Raw genomic sequence first — 23,916 nt, forward strand, 5'->3', positions numbered from 1 at the left:
CCGCCTAAAATAATACCAGCCCCAATTAATTCCAATGGGAAACTTTATGTCTCCCGATTTCGCAGACGAAAACTCCCTCGCAGGTGCCTCAGAATGTTGGCATGTATGCCCTACCTGCACTTTGGACACCTGCTGTCTGCACTTACCCTTGCACCTGCCACCTGCTGGCCGCACTGCTTGTTATTTGTTTTGATCCCATGTACAGCACTACCCCTTCCCCTTTCCCCTGGCACTTTTCCCCTCCTGCTCCCCTTGCACAATCTCAATGTCACTTGGCCTAGTAACATACATGCCAACATTCTGACATGCCTGGTAGGGAGATTTCTACAGAGAAATCGGGAGACAACAGTTTCCCCATAGGAATGCATGGGGGAAATAATTATTTTAGTCGGGAGAACGTGAAAAATAGCAGTATTTTTCACAAAAAAATTGGGAGTCTCCCGCCTAAATCGGGAGTGTTGGCATGTATGTAGATCATTGTCTCTGTCTTCCCTCTGTTCCCCCTTCCTTCCCTCATAGTGCTTGTGTATAGGCGCATTACAAATGCCATATCATATCACCCCCTTAGGAGGTATTGAAACTAACATGTTTTGGGTGTGGGGGAGTATTGTCAGTGAAAATATGGAATGGATTCCTGGTATGGAAGTCGTGACCACACAAGTAAGTGCGGCGACGAGGAAGAATAGGACTAGGAGTAATGAAGATTATCGGTAAGTAACTGGTCAACACTTGCCAAAGAGATGGAGCGTTTGAAAGTGAACCATTTTATAGTTATAGTTTGTTGTCTGCGTGTAGTGTGAGGACAATGTTACCAGATGCCTTGGAGACATAGTTTCACAAATATCATTAGGGGCATATAGAACCCTTAATTTACCAAAACGTGCTCTCATTGTCAACCTTTTACCCTTATGTTTCTAGGTTGGCGACAGCACGAGGTTTTTGTCCTCTGTTTATGTCTATCCTAAAACTGTTCGTTGACTCTCTGATTCAAAGCTAAGGCCGATTGACACGGGGCGCAACCAAATCATGTGTAAGGGGGAGGCAATACTTTTTGTGGACCTAAACACTCTAGATTCTAAAAAACACTCGCTGTACCACTGACTGTTTAAAATTGAACAATATTCTCATCTAATGACATCCGCTTGTATATGGCGCTTCTTGTTATTTCGTCAATCCCCCTAAACCCCCCCGGCTTCAAGTGGAACTTTCTTAGCAACTGACCGGCGTCTTGTGCCTGGCAACGGTAAAGTTAAGACTACGTTTGATGAAGGTGAGTGAGAAATCAGTACCGCGGGCACAGAGAGGCTCGGAGCACCGAGAAACGGGGAAAGTTCGCCGAGAGTTGAAACCCAAACAACATTTCCTTTTATGACTACGTCCAGGAACCGCGTACTGTGAGGTGTGTTAATTATGGAATTACACAGTCGTAATACGAGCGATGAGATAGGGGTCCATGGTTTAAGGCCCATTTTATGGCTCTTAAACTGTCAATTCATAATCTGAGTCGCCTGATATTGAAATTATACTAAATACTGTATAGCGGACATGTTTGTACCACTTGACCGTTCTGTATGGGGTAAGAAGTCTTATCAGAAATCAATGCAGCGCAAAAGATGAGCTCCGACCCTAATGTATGACTGGCTCCCACAGCCCACGTGGGTGGTGGCAGCACCTTTCGGTGAAATATGAAAAAAAAACATGTCTATCCTTGTTTGGGGATAGCAAAGCAAGTGCGCCAGCCACGTTTTAAACCGTGCCTGCCATACTTAAAGAAAATGCATGACTAGGTCAGAAATTACTTTCCTGTTTTGTGTATCCACCTGCGTCTGTGCGCAGTTCAAAGCTAATTTCATTTGTGAATTTGTGATGCACATTGCTATGGCACTTTGCACAACGGGGGAGGGAAAGGGCATCTGAAAAGTGCGGATGCGAGTTCGCTCTGATTCGCACTAAAGCATTGCATTTTTCCCTGTCCTCTGGTTTTATTTCCCCGACGTTGACATGTGCTATGGTTTCTCCTCTTTTGAAGAAAGCCAGCCTGGATCCAGCTGCTAGCTAATTTCTGTCCAATTTATTTGTTGGGACTTTTTATGAAAGTCTTGGAGGCAATAGTGACTCCCCAACTGAAAGACTTACTTGAACAGTCTGCTGTCTTGCATGTTTTTCAGTCGCGCTTTCGCTCTGCAATGGGAACAGATTCTGTGTTAGTCACGGTGGTTAGATGTGATTATAACTAATGAAAAAATAGCAAATACAAAATAATGAATTCCAAAATAACAAATTAATTTTACGTTGTTTCCCCCCAAACAAAACCCTCCCTTCTTTTTAAATAATACTTATCACCCACCCCAAAACCACTATTCCCTCTCACAACTCCATTTTTAGTTTTTTTCAAAATTAGTTATTTTTTCATTAGTTGTTTTGTATTCAATATAATCACTGCATACCAGTCTCGGTTATTGATGACCTGTCTCTAATTCTTGATCAGGGTGGTGTCAGTTTTTTACTACTGTTGGGCCTCTCAGCAGCGTTTGACACTATTGACCACGCTATACCATGTCAGCGCCTTGACGAGATAGGGATTGGTGGGACAGCACTTGATTGGTTCAGGTCTTTTCTTGCTGACCGGACGCAAGTGCTCTCCCTTCCTCCCTTTTTCTCTATTTCATCTTCTCATTGCTGTGGTGTCCCACAGGGCTCAGCTATTTCGCATTTACTGTTCAATATTTATTTTCGTCCCATGGCCAAACGTATCCATGCTCACGGTTGTCGTTTCTACATGTATGCAGATGACACCCAAAGGATTCTCTGCATCGACTGTGACCACGAATTGGTAGCCTCTGGTTTAAGCACATGTCTCAATTTCATTGGCAGTTGGATCAGTGCCAACTGGTTCAAATTCAATTCTCAGTAAATTGAAGTGATGGTTCTGGAGAGATCCCCAGCAGCCCAGGCAATATGGGCGGTAGACTTTTGGCCACCTCCTGGGGCCGTTTGTCTACTCTGGTCTCTACAGTTAAATATTTGGGCGTTAAGATCACATCCTTGCTCTCTGTCATCCGAGATCAGTGCGAGATGCAGCTCTGGCCTTCTTAAATTGAAAATCCTGAGGACAATTTTGCCCTTTATATCTGAGAAGTCTGGTGGTTTCTGCTACCATCTCCGGTACGCTAGATTATTGTAACTCTTTGTTTTGGTGCAACCCACATTTTTGACCCAGCGTTTGCAGGTCCTACAAAACTGTGCAGCCCGGCTGGCTGTGGGCCTGCCGAAATTTGCTCACACCTCCCTTGTTCTACTGGTCCTTCATTGGCTCCCTGTGGTTGCTAGAGTTAAGTTTAAGTCTTTGTGCCTGGTTCACCGAGCATATTATGGCTTAGGACCCGTGTTTCTCCAGGAAAACTTAATAAATACGTCCCTTTACTAAATCTATGCTCGGCTGACCTACTGTTTCTTCACGTCCCTCGGGTATCCAGATGCAGTATTGGTGTTCAGGCATTCTCAGTAGTGGCTGCGCTTCTTTGGAATTCCATTCCTTTGTCTTTACGGGCAACCCTGGCCTTTAGGAAAAAAAAGTAAGACTTTTCTGTTTGATTAATGATGTCGTGTTGGCTGTCTTTCCATCTGCGTCGTGGCCTCCTTTCTGGTTAACTTTGTTCCTCCAGCGCCAAGATAGCCTTAATAAATTCCATTTAATACATGCACATACATCGGCCCTTTGCGAGATAGGGCAGTAATTTATTTAGCAAAGTAATGCATCTCATCATTGCGTCCAAAAAATGTATTGAGAATCTGGCCCTGGAAATCTAAATGGGCTTTCCTTAGAAAGATGGCTCCCACGGAAATTTCTCAGTCAGAAGTGTATTGAATTGAACTTTCAGAGGTTAATAAGCGAAAGTGTTTGTTTGTTTTTCCTTTACAGACGGATGGAGTGTTTTTCCTTTACAGTTGGATCGTGTGCATGCATAACTCTTGTCATTTTGTGTGCCCTGAATGCCGTTTTCTAATTTACCAGCAAGGAAATAGACAAACACGAATGCCTGGGACTGAAGGGGTTAAGCTTTCAGCTCAAGTTATTCTTGGTGTTATGTCATTCTGATTGCTTATTTGTTGGGTGAGGAGTACTTGACTGTAGATGGCAATTTGTAATCTGAGACTGTGGAAGTAGTTGTTGCTTAGTGACTGTGTGATGCACAGATGACTGAGCAAACGACTAAGGGGACTGTTGACAGGACAAGGAAGCTAGGTGGAGGTTAGTGGACTGAGGCAGGTGCAGATGTATTTCAGGTGAGTGGTGATGGAAAAAAAGTTATTGACAAAGAATTGTTCCAATTAGGATTCCCTCAGTTTTTGAATTCCTCACCCAATGACAGGAAAACTGACATTATGTGGGTGGAGGTATTATGTACAAGGTCCCTGGAGAGGGCTACATCGTGCATTTAGGCCTAGGTGAGGCTCCTAGAAAAGAAATTGACATAATTCTGCATTGGTTACAAACCAACTGACTGCTGAGGGTTTTGGTAAACAATAGTTCCTAGTAGTTATATATGAGTTGTAAGGCCTACTTCTCTTTCGAATGCCTTGTCTTCAGGCTTGGTGTCCCTCCTGGCCTCTCTCTGACTCTGGCCACCATCTACAGACCCCTGGCCAGGTCTTCCACTTCCTCTCATAATGGGCTGACCTCACCTCTTCTCTACTACTCCCTCCTTCAAGCTTCTCCTCCTTGGAGACTTCAATATTCACCTCGACTCCCCTGATGTGGCGTCTGGACTCTTCTGCAACCTCTTTGACAGTTTCCCTCACCATTCTTCCCTCCAGTCCGACGCACTCAGCCCGACACACCTTGGATGCTCTCATCTATTCAGACATACCCATCTGCAACCCTCTTATTACTCCTCTCTCCTCGTCTGATCATGCTATTCTGTCCTCTCACCTAGACCTCCTGGGTTGTCTGGCTAAGCCCCTGTCTGCACTGCCACCCTCCTTCTGTCATTCGACCTATGAAGCGAGTGTCCGTTGCTGCTTTTCCCACCACCTTCACTCCCCCTCCTACTTCTGCCACTGACTCTCACTCTGACACTGCCCTCACTAACCTTCAACTCTCCATCTCCAACACTCTGTACATCCTTGCCCCTGTCATGAAGTCACTGATATCACAGCTGAACTTTTAAAAATCTGCAAGGAACTCGTCAACCCTACTGCAGTCTCCACTGCCTTCCCTGGCCCCCTGCACCTCTCTGGCCTCGCGCTTCGTTTCTAAAACTCAGGAAATCTTTTCCTTACTCTCTGCTATTCCATACCCCTCTCCCTCACCCACTCTCAGTCCGCCCTTGCCCCTCCCCTCCTACTCTCCTCTTTTTCTCCCATAACACCCGATGAGGTTTCTAGACAGGTCCGCTCTATGAAAGTCTCATTCAAACAGGTTCTCCTCTGTTCCTCCAGAACTTTAAAGGACAAAATTGTCCGCCTTGCTTCAGCCTTGGCCGAGTTCCGCAATCACTCCTTTGCCACTGGATCCTTCCCGTCACTCTTCAAGCACTCCCTTGTGCACCCTCTCCTCAAAAAGCCTTCTGCCGACCCTTCCTGTCTGGCAAAGTACCACCCTTTCTCCATTACCCACTTCCTCTGCAAACTCTTGGATAAGCTAGCCATCTCTCAGCTTAGCCACCACACTCACTCTTGGTTGTCGCCACGACCACCAGTCTAGTTTCAGAGCTGTCAGAGGCACGGAAACTGCTCTCCTGAACACCCGTGAAGACTTGATCTCCAATCTCGATTCCAGCTCTCCTTCTACTCTCATCTTTCTTGACCTTTGGTATGGTCAACCATGTCACCCTGATAAATCGGGCTGTGTGATATCCTTGTCGTCACAGACCTGACTCTGGACTGGTTGACCTTCCTCTCCGACTGACATTCCCAGGTTCAACTGGGCCCTTTTCTCTCCACCATCTCAGTCTCCACCTGCAGTGTCCCTCAGGGCTCTATCCTCTCGCCCTGGCTTTTTAACATCTACTTGGCCCCCTTAACCCACTTGATCTCCACCTTCTCTCTTAACTTCCAGTGTTACGCGGATGACATGCAGCTCTCCTTTAAGCTTCCCTCCTCTGCCTCCTCCTCTTCCTCTCTCATTCCTGACTGCTTGTCTGCTTTACAGGCATGGTGCACTGCTAACGATCTCTGCCTTTATGCCAGTAAGAAAGAGATGCTTCTCATTGGGACCCCCTGCTTCCGCTTTCCGTCCCACACTCTGACCGCTCTCCAAGGGCCCCCTACCCACACCCTCCTGTAAGGCAAAAAACCTTGGTGACATCTTCGACTCCTCTCCCTCCTTCTCTCCTCACATCACAGACCTTGCCAAGAAAGCCCACTTTCAGCCTCACCTCCTCAGAGGCATTCTCTCTTTCCTCACCTAGCCCCAGAAACTCAATGTCTCCAGAGCTCTGATCTTCTCTAGGCTGGACTACTGCAAACGCCTCTTCCTCAATCTGCCTAACTCCTCCCTTCGCCCCCCTCAACTAATCCAGAAAGGACTGCAAGACTTATCCTTGGCCTCAAGCCAAGGGACTGCATCTTTCCAGCTCTTAAATCTCTCCACTGGCTTCAAGTTGCTGCAAAGATCAAGTTCAAGACCCTCTGCATCATCCACAGGGCTTTCTGGGGCCTGAGATCCTGCTACATACAACTCTCTCCCTAAATACCTCCCTGCTAGAGCCCTTCGGTTGTCTAGCTGTAACTCTCTGCAGATCAGACGCTTTTCCAAGTAGAGAGTGGGGGTAGATGTTTCTCCTCTGCAGGTGCCTCCCTTGCCCCTCTCTGACTTGAGCCGGATCTCCTTAAGTTCCGGAAGCTTTTCAAAACCTTCCTTTTCTTTTCTTCCTTCACACCTCCCCTCACCTGCTAATGTCCCTGTCTGTTCTTGACTGGCTGCCTGGTTCCTTCAGAGTCTTATACGGCACCAGACCCCCTTAGTCCAGTCTACCCCAGTACTTGGTCTCCCATGACCCCTCTGAACCCCCCCTCAAACTGCACATGCCCTTCCAGACCCTTGGCACGCCCTAGCCTGGCTGGGTCTGCACCCTTGTAACCCTTCTAGCCACTTAACTCGCACTTAGCTTGTGGACCTTTCTTCCCCTGCACTCTCTGCTTCCCCTGGCTCTGTCCACCTGGCCTCCCCTGGCACTCGCTTTTCTCACGGGTCCTTCCATCCTGACCGGCATTCACACCCTCCCCTCCCCCTGCACTTTTCTTTACTGCACTTGCACGATGCGAATGTCACAAGGCCTAGTAGAATCGGTTTTTGTTTTGCCTCCCTTTTCCCCCACCCTCTTGTCTTGTTGCGCCTCGAAACACATTGTGTATAGGCGCATTATATATGTCAAATAAATAAATGGGTACAGGGCAGACAATGTTCACGCAGACGGAGAAAGGGAGTTACTGTGGCAGTGGGCTGCTGGATTTAGAGAACACCTTGAAAGGTATCCTCATATTAAGTTATAATTGAGTTGGCCTATGACAGTTGATGGAGCTCTGTCTACAGTGCCCTTGTCGGTAGTTTTGATATAGTGAGCGGATTGCATCACAGGACTGGGTTTCCCCTCGTATGGGTTGCTTTGGTGGGTCAGGAGCCTAATATTAGTACCCATCGAGGGATAATCAGATTGTTACAAACGATATGATCGGCCCTCGCTGGGTCGTTACCCAAGCGGCAAAGACTCACCTGCTGCGCTCCGATTGGAGCTCCGTGTCCTGCTGAGTTCCTTTCCTTTCTTCATCAGCTGCCATGGAAAGGGAGAAGGGACTACATGTAGTCCCTTCTCCCAGTTCCATGGTGGCCATTTTCATTAATTATTTTTATTTTTTTGCTCGATCCGAGAAACGGTTGATAGGCTGTTTCTCAACTCGAGTAAAAATACTATCAGTACCTCTGTACAACGTGCCAGGGTGCTACTAGCAATAGAACCCTCGGCGGGGGGGGGTGGGCATTACAAGCCAGGTGATGTCCCTGGGTCGCTCCCCTGGGTGTATCGCTCTTGGGCCATTACCCAACCGGTAATGCCCCCCTCGGAGGGTTCTATTGCTTTAATAGACCCCTGGTGGTCTCAGCAGTTGCCAGGAGTGCAAGAAGTAAATGATTTTTAGCTGCCTCCCACCTTTTAGTTATGGCCTAAAGACAGTTCCAGGTAGTGTCTGTTAGCGGGAAGACAGGACTCGGAACTGGTTCCAAGAACGTGTTTTAGGGTCATTTATTTAGTTTTATACCATGAGATCTGTCGCAGGGAGTTGTACTGTAGTCGGTAAGCCTGTCACTCCTCATTAAATTAAATGCCAATGAATTGGATTGATACCTAAACTGTGACTATGTCGCAGAAATTTATATGTAGGCGTTGCTCATGCTGTTTTGTTTTAAAGAAACAATCATACTGTGAATTGCCCTGTACTTGTCGTGTGCCTGATTTATGGCAGTTGTTTAAAGCAAAATGAATTTTGGGTCCTAGTGCCCATAATTCAGTAGGTAGAGGCACTTGTTTTCACACAGCGAGCACTCCACACTTGGAATTCTCATGTACCATCTGGCCAATGTGAGAAGTCAAAAGAAAGAACTCGGTTTCATCCTCAATCTTCTGTTCAACATGTAGCGCAGAGACTCAGTGCTCTAGTCACCCTGTCTATGTGAAACACAATCGAAGGGCAGGGGAGGGAGGGTTGCATAGGCTTCGTAAACATTTAATTAAAACATGAAGGAACAATTGTACAGGATAGACACATGGTTAGCGAACAGCAGTTTGTTATTAAAGCTCCTGTCACAAACGCTTCCTATTAAACCAATGTCATATCCCACAGTGGATGAACCACAATGCACTCAACCATAGGGATTTAATGACCCCTACATAGTTATATCAAGTTTTGTATGCATTTGTAGACATAGGTTTCGGTATTGACTCTTTGAAAGCATAATTTAGCAATAATACTCGATCCGGCTTCGGGTTGTAATGGCCCGGGGCCCAAAGTACAGGAATCTATTATGACATTATTGAACTAATCAGTAGTGCTCCAGGGGGCATGTGCGGCAGCTAAATATCATCTCATCCTGGGAGTTCCCTAAGCAGAAATGCACCAGTACTGGTATTGGCTGTCAGATTTGGGAACCCTTCGAACAGGGCTGAGGAAGGCGAAAACGGTTCTAAAAATCTGAGCTTGTATTTCAGGAATAAACAGGCCAACACCTTGGGTATTACTGGAGTAGACTGATGATAAATTGGTAGTTGGGTAGAGTCTGGGATAGCCGGTTGGTGGTCAGGTTTAACATTTAAAATGGTAGGGTTGTACGTGTCCACAATATCTTCAGGACTTTCCTTTAACGGAAACCCCCCTTGGATTACAGCATATAATCGTTTGTGCCTGGCTTTGTGGGCCAATACCTATAGGCTAGAGCAGTGGCGTAACACAAAATGTGGGGGCCCCCCTGCGAGCCATGCTGAGGGCCCCTCCAACTCGACAACAAATCACGAGTCGTGCTACACTCTGGGTAGGCTTAGATGATCTGGCTTGCACAATACGCATGAACGTGCTGCTGAAGAGGTATGCCGCACACTGTACTAGGAGAAAGATATAAATATGTGTTTTAATGCAATATACAGCACACTTTCTGAGAAGAATTGGCTAAAAACCCAAAGTTTTTGCAATTGTTTTGTAGGGTAACACCAATCCAATACATGCGCAAGTCACCAACAGTGCACAGGAACATTAATGCGATGCTATTAAAAATGCCATGCCACATTGAAAACATGTCCCACTGGCTGTATAATGTAGACCAGTGTAGACACGTTATAACATTACATTAAAGCATGCCAGGCCACATTTAGACATACCTAGACTGGTTGCACAAAACTGCCAATCGAAGTAATAACACTCACCAAGAAGAGAGCACACATTGAAGCCCGGGTCTCTGCTGCCTCTAACAACAGGGCCAAACTCTTTAAAATTTGCACGGAACTGGTCAATCCTGTTGCAGTCTCCACCTCTCCTGTTCCCTCCCAGGGCCTCTGTATGGCTCTGGCCTCTCACTTCTCCGCTAAAACTCAGGACATCCTGTCCACTATCTCCTCTTCCTCTCTCGGCCTCCCTTTGGCCATCTCTACCTCTCCTCCTCCTCCTTTCTCCTCTTTCTCTCTGACAACACCTTACAAGGTTTCTAGACAAGTCTGACCTGTGAAAGTGTCGTCCCCCTGCTCCTCCAGAACCATCAGGGACCATATTGACACCCTCGCTGTACCTTGGCCGATTTCTGTAATCACTCTTTCACCACTGGAACGTTCCCCTCTCCCCTTAAGCACTCCCTTGTGCACCCACTCCTCAAGAAGCCGTCTGCCGATCCTACCCATCTGGCAAACTATCGCCCAATCTCCATCACCCCATTCCTGGGCAAACTCTTGGAAAAAAACTGACCGTCTCCCAGCTTACTCTCCACATTGAATTTGTTGGTTGTCTCCATGACCAACAGTCTGGCTTCAGAGCTGCCAGAGGCACAGAAACTTCTCTGCTGAACACCCGTGAAGATCTGCTCTCTAACCTTGATTCCAGCATTCCTTCTGTCCTAATCCTCCTTGATCTTTCCTCTACTTTCGACACAGTCAACCCAGCCATCCTGATCAATAGACTACGTGACAAATTGGGCATAAGGGACCAGACCCTGGAGTGGCTTACCTCCTTCCTCTTGGACTGCCCCTCCCAGGTCCAGCTTGGTCCCTTTCTCTCCGCCACCTCTCTCTCTACCTGTGGCATTCCCCAGGGCTCTATCCTCTCACCCTGGTTTTTTAACCTCTACATGGCCCCTTTGGCCCACCTGATCTCTACCTTCTCCTCTAACTTTCAGTGTTCTGGGGATGGCACTCAGCTTTCCTTCAGGCTCCTCTCATCTCTTGCTCATTCCTGACTGTCTAGCCGTGATTCAGGATTGGTGCACCTCCAACGATATCTACCTTAGATGGAGATCCTTCTCATTGGGACCCCTGCCCCTGCTTTCCCTCTCTCACTCTGGCCGCCCACCTTGGGCCCCCTTCCTTCGCCTTCCTGTGAGGCAAAAAACCTTTGTCATCTTCGACTCCACTCTCTCTTTCTCTCCTTGCATCTCAGATGTTGCCAAGAAGTCCCGCTACCTACCAGCTGCTCTTCCCTTTCTCACTTTACCCCAGAAGCTCACTGTCTCCAGAGCCCTGTTTCTCTCTAGGCTGGACTACTGCAACAGCTCTTTCTCAAGCTGCCTTCCTCTACTCTCCGCCCTCTGCAACTAATCCAGAACAGGACAGCAAGACTTATCGTTGGCCACAAGCCCAGGGATCATACCTCTACAGCCCTGGAATCTCTCCACTGGCTCCCGGTGGTTGCAAAATCAAGTTCAAGACCCTTTGCATTGTCCACAAGGCTTTCTGGGGTCGGGCCCACACTACATCCAATGCTCTCTTGTAAAATACCTTTTTTCTCGAGCCCTTCCCCCGGCTACCTCAGACTCTCTAAGGGCTAGACGCTTCTTCAGGCAGAGGGTGGGGAATAGAGCTTTCTCCTCTGCAGATGCCTCCCTCTGGAATGTCCTCCCTGCCCCTCTCAAACTTGAGCGGACCACCTGATGTTCCGGAAGCAGCTCAAAACGTTCCTCTTCTCCTGTACTTTCGCTCTCTCCCTCCCCCGGCTGACCTATGAAAGTGAGCGTCCCCCAAAAAGGCATTTAAAACTCCCCAAGAAGAGTCAATGATGCACACCCCAGATGGGAATGAGACCAAGACCAAGTGCGGGTGAAGTTAATAAGTAAAAGTTTATCCAAACCAATATAGGGCAAACAGAGGACTCTGCAAACTCCGAGAGCGCTCTCCCGGACAATAGAAAATCATTGATTTTTATTACAGAATAACGTCATCATTGAGGTGAGCTACAGGGGGCACATAGTCGTGGGGATTGGGTGGCGAAGACTAGATACTAAGTAATGTATACGGGCAGTGCTCCATGATTGGTGGAGATCTACATGGTGCCAGTGCGGGGTGCTCGGGTTAGCTGGGCTCATCTGGGTGGAGCGCCTTGACAATCATCCATCTAAGTTAACCCATGAGAGACATACTCTTGAACGTTTGACCTGAACAATAAACGTGAGAACACATGGGTGCAAGAGGCAAAATTGCTCATAAGATTAAGGTGTCACATTCACCAATCATTCTGTTAGATCTCCTGAAGCAATTATTTATTGTTTGTGTGAGAAGAATATATTGCCACACAAGGGGTAAGGGGTGAGCTGAGGCGGTACAGTTCAGAAGGGGCATGCACTCTTACTTCAAAAAAGCATTAAGATTAATATGAGGGTCTTATTGCCCATATTTCATTAACCAGAGTCTGGGGGTGCCAAGCAGATTCATGACCGTGAGTTAAGGGGGCTGAGGGGAGGGTGCATACTTGGTGCAGGCTCTGCGAAAGGGGTGAGGGGGTTACAGTTATAGCATCGCATCATTCACAGGGCTAAGGTTTAGAATCCGGGCCTGGGCCAGAGGGGGAGGGCAGGTGGGGGTTGTGCACGCAGTGGTACCTGTCATGACCACAGGATTTTTCCATGGAATTTCCCCTAGGATGTCTTGGGCTGCGGCTTACCATTCCTGGGATAATAGCAGAAGGGGTACTGTGGCCAATAGTAATACAAGCATTTCCACTTCACTCAATATGGCCGCCAGCGGGCCTTCCCTAAATGCTGCAGTGTAGTCTAGTGGTTTTGGCTCTGCGAGTATTTAAGCCCCTCCCCTCTGTTATGCTGCAGTTCGTGTCCTCTAGCTCTATCAGCGGACGCTTACCGCGGTTCGTTCCTGACAGGAATCCCACAGTTCCCTCAGCCCCTGGTTACTCAATATTATTGTGCCCGCCACATGTTACAGTTTATTCTGCCGTAGTTCTGTATCTCAACTCGAGTCTCAGTCCTGTTCTTTTGTTTTCGTGTGCCCTGAGAGAAATTGGCATTCTTCTGAGAGGAATTATCAGGAGAAGCCCTGCTGCCATTCCCTACATACCGCAAGTACTGCTCCACGTTAAGCATAGTGATTGTGTACAGTTGTATCAGCGCAGCCTTTGTAGTTTTTTGAGTGCTGGCATATTTTAGCTGCGCGTCACTCTTTAGAACATTACGGAGGTTGTGGTTGTGTAATGGCGCAGCCTTTGTAATTTTCGAGCATAGGCATCTTTTATCCGCGCTTCACCCTTTAGAGCATTACGTAGGTGTAGGTTGCGTTCCTGTTATTTGTACACTTTAGTCACTGTATCTATTTACGTTTAAGACCTGAGGGAGCGTTCTGTGACAAAACGTTACCATAGTGTTCCTTCACACCTTGAGCTCCAGGTTTCATTTTAGATTTAGTGAGGAGGGATTGTTGCACAGCTTGTCGCTTGACTGGAGAAGCTTGTGTGTTATTCTAGCGTTATGTGCAACTCACTCCCTTGCCCCTCCCAGACATTATGTGGAATATTTTGAGGTAGATTCTGGTGTAGGTAACATTTCCTTTAGGATTGTGGTTATTTGGACCCTCTTAGCACCTTTCCAGCCAGAGTTTTTTTCTTCCTCCTCACTCATCACATGCCCATCTTCAGAACTTACGCCCCCGCACAGAAGCGGGATGGAGAGCCCAATATAACATAAGTAGAGGTGAGCAAGGGGAAGTCAGTAGGAAGGGAGAGGTCGACTAGTGAGAAGACTGTTCATAGTTTTTACACAGAGTTCACATTCTGACTGGTTTGTCATATTCCACAGATTTTCTGCTTATTGAAAGAAGGAAAGGGTTAGTGAGGAATCAACGCACTCAGAGAAGAGTAGTTGAGGTTACAAGGAGCGGTGTTCCAGCGGAGCCCAAGGTAAGCGTTACAGTACCTGAGTGGGTGAGGGAAGAAACGGCCCTGTAGCATGTTGGGCCGCACATTCGCTACGTTGTGTGGGGGTACACATAGAGCTTGCATTTCAAATTAGGTAGAAATAGGTTAGTGTGTGCATTGGTACAGTGAAAAGTCTGCAATGTTCTCCTTATAATATAACGTGCATAATTCGATACTCAGAGGTTAAACGAATGCTACAAAGGACACACTATTATACAGTGGTCACTCATTACATTAAAACCATACATATTGCAACACTTCATTGAATACATTTAGAATCATACATTTTTAATAAATAATTAAGTATATATTGAGATCATACATTGCCTTGTGTATTGTGCAAAAACAGTATAATAAACAATATAAAGTATAAAAAACAATATAAAAATACAGTTTAGTAATGAAAGGCTTGAACATACACATCATGGTTTCGTGTACGATCTGGGATAGGTGAGGGCTATCTCATTTCAATATGTATAATAAATCCTATGGACTCAAAGTGAATTTATCGTCCCTTCAGATGGCTTAGCTGCATGGGTGAAAAAGGGTTGCACACAGGCTTAGCATACATGTCTGGCACTTCAAAGGGTGAACAGGGTTGAAGGTTATCCACAGCTGGTGTAATCAATGGGGGGGGGGGAGTCTGCAAGGGTACAGGACACGTTTTATGGGGATTGTTTGCTTTTCTCAAACCGCAGCTTCTGCCCGGTCATCTGCAGGTCAATGATGGACTGCAGAAGGTGAAAGATACAGTGTTTGTCATGTAACTTGTTCGCGCCTAGCCTTCCGTGAGAACAGTCTTGCAGCAGGGCCATCAAGGGGAGGAGGGCGAGGGAAGCGCCGGGCTTGCTGTGCGCGGTTAGGAGGGGAGAGCTGCAGCACTGCAGACAGCTTGTGTTACTGGGGCCTAAATTTGTTATTTTCAAAATGGAGTCTAAGTGTGTCACAAAATAGTCTGTACCATGCTTCAGAATGAGCCGTTCAGCCCTCTGTGTTGATCCACAGTTATCCCGTATCCCGGGCCCCAGGTGCATGGATGACTGCTGGGCGAGTCATAGCTTGCACGTTGGTGAGAAATGGAGGGGGGAGGGCCCTAAAGACCTTTCCTCCCATACATTTCCCCCTTTCGTTACTTAAATAACGAATATTGCAGCTCACCCAACCTCCTCCGTTCTTCTGCATCAGCTACCGATTCGTCCCAAGCTGGTGTTCCCTTTCGTGGCATCCAGGCTCTACACACTCCCCAGAGGCTCTGTCCCACTCTGGCATATTCATCAGGTGTGCATGTCATGCATATACACCCCCCATCTCCCTCCAAGTCCACCCACACTTCCTTATACCATTCTAGTGTGCGGAGCTCTCTTATTGTAGTGTGGTATAATCTGTCTACTATGTACCCATCATAGCACAATGGTACCACTATATTTGGGCCCTGGATCCTCACCTGTTTGTACTTGTGCTTCATGTGTCATCTGTGGCACTCCTCTAGCGTTGCCCATTGTCACCATCAAAATTGCACCATTAGGGACTGCGTTTGCACAGCACCGAAGACCTAGCTGGCACACACAAAAAATCAGGAGCAAAAAGACGATGATGGGTACCAATAGTTTGACCGTCATCCTGAGCCAGGAAGGAACCCATGAAAAAATGTCATCGAACCACGCGCCTGGCTGCACCCCTCCTTCTGCCTTCATCTGTTCGCCAAGGTTGTGCATGGCTGCTATAACGTGGGACAGGATCCCATTGTCCGTGTCTGCAGAAGGTACGAAAGTGCAACATGCGCTTCTGATTTTTTTTGGCATACCCCTCCATCCATGGCTGTCAACAGGTCTAGGACATACCTGTTCTGCATTGTCATTAGCCGTAGGGTCCTTAGCTCCACCTTGATCATGTTGAATCCTTCTTCTGTGTCGTTGGCCAGTTGGATCAGCTCCCAACGTGTAATTTGGAGCCATTTTGCATTGGCTCGCGCCTGGATACTTGGGACGAGGGAGGCAAAAAATATCTCAGCAGAATTGAACAACCAGAACCTGTCTGGAATTTGTGTCAAGAGTTCTGTTGATGCCTTAGATATGTAATTGGACAACCTTCTTTTTCTGGATACAGCGCTTTGCATGTTCTTCGCGGATAGGGCATATACTGGGGCCTCATCGGTTGGTTGTGGAGCCTCTGGTTCTTGGATGGCCGTTAGCCCCTCCCCTTCTTGAATATGACTTTCCGGGACCACCATCGGGGTGGAATGCAGCGTTGCCAGAGAACACGTGCCCTTCGATGACTGTGGCAGGTGCAAGTATGCCTGTTTACCACAAACCCAGTACGTATCCATTAATGCAGCTGTACCCTTCTTCATGTCTGGGATGATGAGCGTTTTGTTACAGTTCTTATTTGTGCTCATGTTTATTTTTCCTTCTCAGAGAAAGCACTGTTCGTAGGTAATTTCTTTTTGCAGTTTGAAGGGCTTTTCCAGGGCTTTGACCCAAGTGAGCTTTGTGATGTGTTGGGTCCATATCGGAACACATGTTTTCTCGATCCACTGCAACTTTTCTGCTGCCAACCCTCATAGCGCTTCTGCCTTGCATGTGATTTGCTCGTCATGCCATTTATTGTCTGAATACAATGTTCCCTTGATCGCTAAAAAAGGTTCCTTGAGGCACACCCCTCCTTTTGGTCTTGAATGGCATGTTTTTGTATGTGTGTACCTGGAAAGTGTTCTTTATTCCATATAAGGCGAGATGAAGGAGACACTGGGCGTCTGCAATAGGTGATTCTTGTGGCAGGAGCACCTTGGGGTTACCTGAGGCATGGGGGATGAGAGAGCACACGTAACAGCGCTCGTTATTTGTTTGTTTTGCTGTGGAACACATGTCTGCATACCACTTGTTGGACTGGTGTGGGTGTCTTGGATCTTCTATTGGGTCTAATCCAGAATATTCATCATATTTTCTCGTCCCTGCGTCCCTTCTTTGTCTTTTGTTACCTTTTAGGATGTGTTCTTTCTTTCGGTACATCATGCTACGTTAAAAGCATTCCCCCTGCTCCCCCCTTTTCCCATTCATTGTATAATGCAATAAACCTCTCGGCTGTCTCCGCATTCTCTTGCTCTATACTTGTGGGGGAAGGATTGTCTACAGTGGTTTCAGATGGTGGTGTTACAGCTGTGGTGATATCGTACAACCACAGTAATTCAGAAGAACCTGCGTCATTTAGTTCATAAATATTATACTCAGAGGCATTGTATGGGACAGTGGGGCGTGCCGATGCCAATACATCACTTGTACTATTTGTATACCGTGTGCCACCGTGGTGTGTCCCGTGTCCCCATATTAGTTTAAACCCATCCCCTATGAGATGTCCCCAGAGTTATCATGCTTGTCCCATTTTCCCCCTCATTTATATCAATAGATATAAATGCCACTGCCAATATTTTTTTACATTTATTTGCATGTTTAAAGCGCTCACACAGCCCAGGGGCATCGAGGTGCTGTTACAGAATTTCTTTGTTTTGTTGTCTTAGTTGCATATTTATAACGCGCTTAAATACCCAGAGGTTTCTAAGCGCGGACCCGGGGATCGAACCTGTGTTGCTTCGTGTCATGCTTCCAAGGCGAGCAAATTGCCACTGAGCTATCCTCCCAGGACAATATATTACTAGATCAAACATCATTGTAAAGAATATCACGGCACACACAAACAGACCACACTCATAACTGTATCTACGGAAGTCAAAATTACTATTTCCATTTCTATCTATTCTAACGTTGTTTACATCGGGGGCCCCCATCGTTGCCATGGTTTCTCCTACATAATGAGACCTAAAAGTGAATTAAGCAACTCATTTTCATAACATTTAAATCTTATTTTCATTTTTGTACGTTTCATTTTCTTATCATAATTATTTTTTAATCCAATTATCGTTAGCGTATTGTTACTTGGAACTGTGAGAGGGAGAGAGAGAGAAATAATTCTTTTGTTCTATTAACGTTGTTATATACACCATAATATTTCTTCATGTAATACTCCTTTTTTCCGTCGTGTTTGTACCTCTGAATCTACACCTTTCTCCTATTAGGTTTGTGTTTCTTCTTCTGTCATGCCCGCTTCTATCTCCTGTATTACACTTTCATAGGCATTTCGTACGTTTGTCAAATGTATCCAATATCTCAGGCCCTTACAATACACCACTTCATATGGGCCATGAAATCTTGGAGAGTTCCACTGACGTACAAAACATCTCACATACACCATCTCCCCTGGCATTAGCTGACCTGTAGGACTCTGCCTCTGGTGTTATTGTGTTGCTTGTTGCTTCTTGTGTGAATGGGGGTGCTAGCTGCCTGGCAATCATAAGGGCTGCTTTTGTGAGCTTTGTCAAGTATTCATTGAACTCTTACCCTAGTACTATTGCACTCCTATGGGCATCTGAGTGTCTGCAGAGTGGGGAGTGCAATGTATGCATATGCCTTCCTGTCACAATCTAATGGGGTGACAGATGGTGATCCTTGCTGGGTTGATTTCTCAGTTCAAACAAGGTCAGGGGTAAGCCATACACCCAATTATTTTTTTAGCGTGAAGCATAATTTCGACACTCTCTCTTTCAGGAGGCTGTTTATTTTCTCAACCATGCCGTTCGATTGTGGATGGTAAATAGTGCACAATTAATGTGTTATTCCTAACATTGCTGTTACTTCTTTGAACAGATCATTGACAAAATGTGTCCCATTATCTGAGCGTATTATGTCGCATATTCCCCAGCGCGGAAACACTTCCCGCACCAGGAACTTTGCTGCGCCCTTTGCATCTGGGTCGGCGCAGGGACTGGCCTCCACCCATCTTGAGAAAGAGCATACCACCACTATCATGTAGCGTGATCCATTGCATCTTTCGCCCATGTCGGCGTAGTCTATGTGCAGCTCTCTGAATGGGCCAGTTGGTTTGGGCAGTGTTCCTCGTAGTGTTCGAAGTGTCATCCCTGAATTATATATCTGACATGGGGTACATTCCATGGCCAATTTTGATATTTGTTCCTGCAACCCTGGTGCAAACCAATTTTCCTGTATTTCTGCCGCAATGTGTTTCGTATTATGAGCTGGGAAATGAAGTTGTTGGAACGCTATTTCTTCTAGCTTATGGGGCATCACTACTTTAACTGTATTGTTTTGATGCCAAAGGAGGTCAGTGGATGACTGGCTACACCCTCTTTAATTTCCGACAACTCCTTCTCCTCAACTGTCGCCTCTTGTTGCAATTCCAATATCTGAGAAATAAGCATGGAATTACACCCATCGGGGCAATCTTCTTCCACATGTTTCTGTAATATGTACTCGACTGCTTTTCCCTTGGCTAAATATGATGCTTCTTTCGCAGCAGCGTCTGCTGCCGCGTTTCCTAAAGAGATGACGTCATTGTTGTTTGTATGGTCCTGGCATTTCACTACGGCTACAACTGTATGTTCCTTTAGTGCCTCTATCAACTCTTTTAGTAGCTCAGCATGCTGCACTGGTGATCCGTCTGCTCTGTGAAATCCTCTTCTCCCCCCATCTAGCCAATCCCTCATGCACTGTTGTGGTCATGTATGCAGAGTCAGTATAGATTGTTACTGCACATCCCTTTGCTGTATGTAGTGCTTCGATGAGTGCTACTAACTCTGCGGCTTGTGCTGAATAGTGGGCAGGTAGCCTTTGTTGGACGATTACTTCATATTCACCTTCCTCGAGTCGCACAACAGCCACACCCACATGTTTCTCTCCGGTCTCTGAATTTATTGATGCTGACCCGTCTATAAAATATATTTCTCCTTCAGATAAGGCATTTTCACTTACTGTGGATGTGTCTCCATCCTCTCTTCTGTATGTAGCACAATCGTACGTTTTCATGTCTTCTACTGTCCATGCTTCTATGATGAATGTTGCAGAGTTAACTGTTTTACATCTCACGATGTGTATGTTGGCACTGGATAGGATAATCTCGTAAGATGTTGCTCTTTGTGCTGTCAGTGTCCTCTTTAATCTCTCTAATATTGCGATTAGCGAATGTTCCACAAAGAGTGTCACAGAACATCCCATTACAATAGTTGCACTTTTCTCTATTGTGAATGCTGCGGCTATGAGAGACTGCTCGCAAGCGAAGTGTCCTTGCATTACTGCATTTAGCGTACCACTGTAGTACGCTAGAGGCTTGTGACCTAACCATGTTTTTTGTGTTATCACTGCTGTCATGAGTGTCCCATTACAATGTGAAAATAAGTAGATCTGGGTTCGCGAGTATGGGTGCTGTTGAGATCAATTCCTTTAATGTGTTGAAGGCCTTGTGCATTTCTGCAGTCTATTGTATTTCTGTATTTTCTTTTTGTGCTTCTTTGAGATCCTGCAGTAATGGTTTTGTGTATCCTGCATATTCTGATATCCAGGCTCAGCAGTAATTGCACATGCCGAGAAATTCTGCATTTCTTTCACCGTCTTTGGCTCATTTACAGCGTGTACTGCAGCCGCCTTGTCTGGTATGATTCTTTTACCATCCTTTGATATCAACTGACCCAGATTCAACACTTCTTCCTGAGAGTATTGTAATTTCTCCTTGTCCACTTTGTAACCTTTGTGGGCCCATAATGTCAAAAGTGTAATAGAGTCTTTCCTGCACTCATTTTCATATTTACCGCAAATCACTAGATCATCCACATATTGAATGTGGTGCTCGTTATGACAATATTGCCTAGGTCTTCATGTAAAATTATGTTGAATATACCTGGGCTCTCAGAGTATCCCTGAGGTAATCTGCAATGCTCATATCTTTTCCCTCCCAGGGTGAATGCTGTCCAATATTGTGACTGAGGGTCCAGTGTGACTGAGGGTCCAGTGGGACTGAGAAGAATGCGTTCTTCAAGTCTACCACTGTAAAGTATGTGCATCTTTTGGTATACTACACAAAATTGATGCAGGATTTGGGACTAAAGGAAATTCTTTTTGTAGGACGTCATTAAGGGGGCGTAGGTCCTGGATCATCCTCCACGCCCCGCCCTTTGCTTTCTTGATTGGGTAGATACAAGTATTACATGGTGAATTGGAGGGCACTATTATCCCCTGCACTAATGGGTCATATATTGTTTCTTTTATCCCTTCTTCGGCTTCTCGAGACAGTGGGTATTGCTTCACCCTGGGCAGCAATGCCCCAGGTTTGAGTTTTATTTCTACTGGTGTCACATTCGCGCAACAATCCTACATCGTGTGGGCCTGTGGTCCATAATTCTTGTGGCACCAGTTGCATGTCATCAAAGAAGGAGGGTGGCGCCCTTGCCACTGCCATCAGCTGTACTTGCACCTGTCTTGTCTGTATCATGATATCGCAGGGGATTTCAATCTCCCAATCGCTGTCTGAATCAGTAAAAAGGTCCTCGTCGGACAAGTCTCACAGTGCTATGTTAGCATTTATGCACAATACTGTACGCCACTGACACCCATGTATGTCCATTCCTATAACTGCTATTCTTTGTGCTGACACCTGTACTGCATGCAAATCTAAGGACATCACTGTTCCTGGCATTATTTCTGGGCGTGCTATAGGGCGGAAAACAAACTCTGCGGGCACTCTCCATTCTTGGCGCTTTAACTCAGGGACCACTCGTGCTAGTGTTTTTAATCCCTGGATGAACATGTCTGGATCAACTGGTATGCCGTGGACCTCTGGCGCTGTGGTTCGTGAGTGTACCAGCAACATTACTCGCATTGGGCAAATCCCTGGGGTCGAGCATAATATCCCTCTTTCTGTGAATGATATAGTCCTATTGAGCTTGCTGAGGAGGTCCCTCCCCAGCAAGTTAATCAGTGATTCTTCATAGTAGCTCACACTGTCTTTCCACCCACTGTTGCATCCAAATCCTCTGTGTAAGGAACTTCGACCACTGCCCCAGAGAACCCCTGCGTTTCCAATTCACGATTAGATAACAGAAACCTGCCTTCCCGTAGGCATGATTTTTCGGCTCCCGAGTCCACCATAAAAATGAATTGTTTATTTCCTATCTCCGCCCCCACCAATGGTTCCTCAGCTGCATCGAGGGTCGTTGATAGTAATGGACATGCAAGTGTTCTCTGTGGACTGTCCTATGCTGGGTGCCTTGTCGTCCCCCCCCCCCCATTGTCAAAAACATTTCCTGACACCACTGCCACTCTGCCAAAGGGTGTGGGTGCACCATTTGCCATTGTGACGAAAGTGTTACCTTGTACATGTGTCATATGTTTACGGTATTGTGGGTGCTGTTGAACATTACGCGACAGTGCCCTGCGCTCATCTGTATATCTCTGATCCTGTTGTTCTTCTCTCCCTCCACCACCCATTAGCAGCCCATGTGGGCTTCCGGGGTCGGGGTGGCCGTACTATTGTTCATTCTGGTAATTATAAATGGGTCTGCTTCTGCATTCCCTTGAAAAATGTCCCCACCTTCCACAATTCCCTTGTCTTCCCCTTGAACCTGGACCTCCATACCCTGGACCACCCCCTCTTTGCCCCCTGTACCAACCTTTTCCTCCGCGGGCGCTCCTCACTTGCCACTGTGGCCCTCCGTATTGTTCCTCACCATTCCACTGCTCCTGTCCATTTCCTGCCCAATTGGCTGTCATTCTTTTTTTTTTTTTGGACAAAATATGTTTATTGAAATATCGTACAGTCATGAAACCATCAAATACATTCATGTGGAAAATTATTAGGAACAATTGCAAACAATCAACCCAGCAATATTTCATTTTCATCAGTATAAATTCATCAAATCATCTAATTCATTAATAACTGGCATCATATGAGAGAGGTTTAACTCAAGCTGAACACTTTTAAAACAAAGAATGGACAGAAAAGAAAAAAAAAACCCCGGTCCATATTATCCTCGTAAATCCCAGTTCCGGGACCCTCCTAGATACTCTCCACTGTCCATGTTAGAGGTCCATTAAGGTCTCAGAAGATATTTGATCAGGCGAGGTTGAAAAAACATATGTTCCCTCTCAGCAACATGTTCTAGGAAAGGTCCCCAGATTCTTGAGAACTTAGCCGTCTTTCTTTCCAATGTGGCCGTTAACTTTTCCAAGCCCACCAAGTCCCATACCTTAACCCACCTGTATGCGATATGGGGGCCTTCAATGTCTTTCCAAAATCTGGCACGAGGGAGCCGAGCTGCCATAAGCAGATGAGTTATCAATTCCGCTCTGGGGCCTGACTGTGGGTATGTACCATTGTCTGGGGTGGCTTCCAATACCATTATTAGCGGGTCCATGGGGAGAAGAGTTCCACAAATGTCTTTGATCTTGGATCTAACCTCCAACCAGAAAGACTGGATGGTTGGACAATACCACCACAGATGGCCTAGGTCCCCCTTTGCCCCACATCCGTGTCAGCAGGTATCGGGATAATCAGGATTAATTGCATGGAGTTTCTGCGGGAAAAAGTACCAGCGAAAACAGATTTTGAGCGCACACTCCCTCACCGTAGTACATCTAGAGACTTTGTGGGCTCTTCCCCATATCCTTTGCCAGGACTCCTGATCAATTTCTCTACCCAGCACTCTTTCCCAGGGTGACATATAGGGCATTTTCTCCTCTCTCGCGTCCTCCTCTAAAAGACGGTAGCATGTAGCTACCCTTCTGGTGAGTGACCTTGCATCAGCGTCGGCTCTAATCGTGTGGGGGATCTAGTGGCTGCCTTTTTTACACCTGGATTGGTTATCCAGTGACGGAGCTGGATGTACCTAAACCTTTCGGTCTATGGAAGATTGGATTTTGCTTTGCACTGGTCGAAGGTTAGAGGGGAATTATTCTTGTAAAGGTCACTTAGTCTTAGAGGTTTCTCTCTCGACCATAGAAGGAAAGTCTTGGGTTGAAGCCCAGGAGCAAAAGTTGGGTTTTGCAATACAGGAGACATTGGGCCCAGTCCCGACGCGAAACCTCTTTGAGCACAGGATCTATCCCATGCACGGAGTGTGGTTTTTGTGGAAGGGAGAAGGGATCCTCTGTGAATACACGATTCCTGAGGGAGAAAGGACAGATG

The 23,916-nt window shown here is 46.4% G+C and overlaps 1 protein-coding gene across 1 annotated transcript in view; it reads left to right on the plus strand.

Moving 5' to 3' along the window:
• Nucleotides 1–1,254: 1,254 nt before the first annotated feature.
• Nucleotides 1,255–23,916, plus strand: part of DNAH1 (dynein axonemal heavy chain 1) — a 3,604,831-nt gene continuing 3,582,169 nt past the window's right edge. The window contains exon 1 of the mRNA XM_069644003.1: nucleotides 1,255–1,399. The gene's annotated coding sequence lies outside the window, so the exon portion shown is untranslated. The remainder of the gene's footprint in view (nucleotides 1,400–23,916) is intronic.

The sequence above is a fragment of the Ambystoma mexicanum genome, chromosome 2p (genome assembly GCF_040938575.1).
Source record: "Ambystoma mexicanum isolate Mex_15411 chromosome 2p, UKY_AmexF1_1, whole genome shotgun sequence".
Taxonomy (NCBI): domain Eukaryota; kingdom Metazoa; phylum Chordata; class Amphibia; order Caudata; family Ambystomatidae; genus Ambystoma; species Ambystoma mexicanum.